A 4,143-nucleotide genomic window follows, 5' to 3' on the forward strand; every position below is an offset into this window, starting at 1 on the left:
GGAAGGAGGTACAGAGCCAGGATCAGAACCAGTTTTCCAGACACCTGATTGCATGTTGTGTTCTCATGTCTTAAGGGTGATGGTATGGGTTATGCCAAAGTATGTATTAGTTAGCTTGGGCTGCCATAACAAAAATACCATAGACTGGGTGGCTCAAATAACAGAAATGTATTTTTTCACAGTTCTGGAGGCTGGAAGTATGAGATCAGGGTGCTAGCATGGTCAGGTTCTGGTGAGAACTCTCTTCCTGGCGTGCAGACAGCTGCCTTCTTGCTGTGTCCTACATGGTGGAGAGAGAGAGAGAGGGAAGTCTCTCTCTTTCTTTTCTTATAAGGCCATAGTCCTTTGGGATTGGACCCCACCCTTATTACATCATTTAACCTTAACTACCTTTTCTAGACTCTACCCAGATAGAGTCACATTGGGGTTTAGGGCTTCAGAATATTAATTTGCAGGGGAGTACACAATTCAGTTCATAGCAAAGTGTCACTAAGGTGGTACGGTTTAATGGTCAAAGAGAATGGGACATGATTCACGTTTCACAGGTTTCTAAAATTTAATTTTCTCCTTTCTGATGACAGTTCCTCAGGTTATCTAGTTTCCCTCTGGACCTTAGTACCAGAGAGTCTCGATCCCTAGCCCCATCTCGATAGCTGAAGTGGCCCCTGTTACTGGAATAGTCTCAGTCTGCCCTTTTTTTTCCTTGATTGTTCTCCTCATTACTCTATTTGTTTCTTTTCGTTAGCCAGTTCATACTTCTTTTCTGGGAAGATATAAAGTATAAATTAAAGAAATAGCCAATGATTTCTGTCACTAGCTTTTGGCTTCCTTTTTTACATACCATCAGTTTATAGTGGTACTATTTGTATTTTTTCAGTGGAACATATTATACTTAATAACAAGGAAACAGTGACTGAACAATGTTTCCTTCCTACAGGAGCTTAATATTTTTCTCATATAATATGTATTACTCTGTGTCTGAGGATTTTACCTTTTCTGTCATTTAAGTAACCTTAAGAACTGAGTGTTTTATCAAAGTTAAGACATTACATCCTTTGAGTAAGAAACCAACATGAAAGTAATCAATTTGCCAAAAGAGTGTTGAACTAAGTTAAGTTGTAAAGTCCTGAAAATACCAGATTATAATGAAAATATCTCCTTAACCATGACTGCAGTGGTTAAAATTTAATGCAACGTTAACGGTGAAGTATGGCTCTTCTAATGGTCGCTGCTCCCGCTTTGTGAAAGCTAAGGTTGGATTTATGCTACCAACAGCAATCTATATGCATGGAAATATGCAGCTTAGGTTTTAAATATTCCCAGCACATAAAAAGGCCATTTGCTCTGTTTCATGTATTTATTAGTTTGTAATAATAACCATGACCTCCAGAGGCTGGACATTTTCTGGGAGCTAATGATCTGTCAGGGTTAGAGACTCCCAGCTTCATGCTGAGACCATTAATCAGCCTACCAGCCCTTAACTTTCGGGCAACACCCTCTTTCATCAGTCATTGTGACTCAGGTCCTGCAAGCCAGAGCATGGGGTTTGGAAGGCCTACCCTGTGGGCTGGCTTTGCTGAATACCACGGCCCACTGCTCTCCTACCAATGTAAATCAGTGTCAAGAACTTCATACCGCAGAGGCCATATATTCTATGATTGTCACTCTTCAAAGGCCTTGAGTCTGTATCACAAAAGATCAGACTGTGGGACCCATCATCATTAACCCCCTCTTCAAGCCATTGGTCAAGCTGTATTAAAAACATTTCAAACTGTTTCATATAATTGAACCCGATTAAATAAATGTTTTAAATAATTTAAAAACCATGATGGGTTTTGTAAACAGGAATATCACAAATGAGCCAGATATTCCATTGTTTTTCTTACAACTCTATTATGATGAGCTGAACTCTAGGGCAGCTTATCTGTTGATAGCACACCAAGTTCCTACATCTCTCTTTCTGGAAGGTCTCAGAACACTAAAGCTGAGAAAACCAGGGGACTTTTCCTGTTGAGGCTGCTCCCCCTAATTCCAGCTCAACCCTCACAGGCCTCTTTAGAGAGTTCATCTTTCATGACCTCCCTGTGGCCTGTGGACCACATCTTCCCTCTGGACACCGCTGTTCTTTCATTCAACAAGAATTCATTCGGCACCTACAAGACACCAGTCACTAGTCTTTTCATTTGGCTTCTGGGCCATCTTTCACCTTTTTGACGACTCCTCTTTTCCTTCCCTGTTTGCTCTCTGTCTTTTCATCCTTGGTGTTGTCCAGGGCTCTTGTTTGTCCTTCTTCTTCCCTCTTGATTTTTCTTTTTTCTTTTCTGGCAGTGTTTTGAGGTACACTTAACATACCACAAAAATCACCCATTTTAAGTGTACAGTCTGATGAGTTTGGGTAAATGTATGCAGTTGTGCAACCACCATCACCATAAAGTTTTGGAACAGTTCCATCACTCCACAAAGTTCCTTCCTGCCCTATCTCTAGTTCCAAAACCACTCGTCTGCTTCTTGTTGCCATTGTTTTGCCTTTTCTAGAATTTCATAAAAAATGGAATTATTGAATATGTTCTCTTTTGGGTCTGGTTTCTTTCACTTAGCATGATGTTTTAGAGATTCATCCACATTACTGAGTGTATCAGTAGTTTATTCCTTTTTATTGCTCAGTAGTATTCCACTGTATGGATTTACCACTTTCTGTTTTGTCCATAGGTCTTTTTTTTTTTAATTGGGGTATAGTTGTTTTACAATGTGTGTTAGTTTCTACCGTACAGTGAAGTGGAGTTCGCTGAGCTACACAGCATGTTCTCATTAGTTAACTATTTCATATGTATTAGTGTATATATGTTAATCCCAATCTCCCAATTCATCCTACCCCTCCTTGGTCTCCATACATTTGTTCTCTACATCTGTGTCTCTGTTTCTGCCTTGCAAACCGGTTCATCTGTACCATTTTTTCTAGATTCCACATATTTGTGTTAATATACAATATTTGTTTACATATTTGTGTTAATATACAATATTTTTTTTCTCTTTCTGACTTCACTCTGTATGACAGTCTCTAGGTCCATACACATTTCTACAAATGACCCATTTTCGTTCCTTTTTATGCCTGAGTAATATTCCATTGTGTATATGTACAACATCTTTATCCATTCGTCTGTCGATGGGCATTTAGGGTGCTTCCGTGACCTGGCTATTGTAAATAGTGCTGCAATGAACATTGGGGTGCATGTGTCTTTTTGAATTATGGTTTTCTCTGGGTATATGCCCAGTAGTGGGATTGCTGGGTCATATGGTAGTTCTATCTGTAGTTTTTTTTTTTTTTTTTTTTTTGCGGTACGCGGGCCTCTCACTGTTGTGGCCTCTCCTGTTGCGGAGCACAGGCTCCGGACGCGGAGGCTCAGCGGCCATGGCTCACGGGCCCAGCCGCTCCGCGGCACGTGGGATCCTCCCGGACCGGGGCACGAACCCGTGTCCCCTGCATCGGCAGGCGGACTCTCAACCACTGCGCCACCAGGGAAGCCCCTATCTGTAGTTTTTTAAGGAACCTCCATACTGTTCTCCATAGTGGCTGTATCAATTTACATTCCCACCAACAGTGCAAGAGGGTTCCCTTTTCTTCACACCCGCTCCAGCATTAATTGTTTGTAGATATTTTGATGATGACCATTCTAACTGGTGTGAGGTGATACCTCATTGTAGTTTTGATTTGCATTTCTCCAATAGTTAGTGATGTTGAGCACCTTTTCATGTGCCTCTTGGCCATCTGTATAACCATAGGTCTTAAACTTTTAACCCATGCTGTTCCTCAGTCTCCCAATTTGTAAAGTGGGTACAATAATGGTAACTTACTTAGAACAGAGTCTGGCAAATATTAAGTTCTCTGTTAGCTCATATTATTATATTTAATTATCTACTCATGGGTGGTACAAGTGTTTTACCATAAGGGACTCAAACCAAGAACTTCCAGGGCAGAGTTTGACTTCCTGTTTGTCAGTATAGTACCAATGGTGGGGCTCTCTACACCTTCCTGTTGGGGCTGGAGGTAGAAGGGGAGGCCAGGCAGTATCTGGGGAGTGTGGGGCAGCTCTGGGAGAGGGGAGTACTGCAGGCTGGGGGGAGGAAGGTTGGGGCAGGAATGGG

This window comes from Neophocaena asiaeorientalis, unplaced genomic scaffold (genome assembly GCF_003031525.2).
Source record: "Neophocaena asiaeorientalis asiaeorientalis breed wild unplaced genomic scaffold, Neophocaena_asiaeorientalis_V1.1 scaffold504, whole genome shotgun sequence".
Lineage (NCBI taxonomy): Eukaryota > Metazoa > Chordata > Mammalia > Artiodactyla > Phocoenidae > Neophocaena > Neophocaena asiaeorientalis.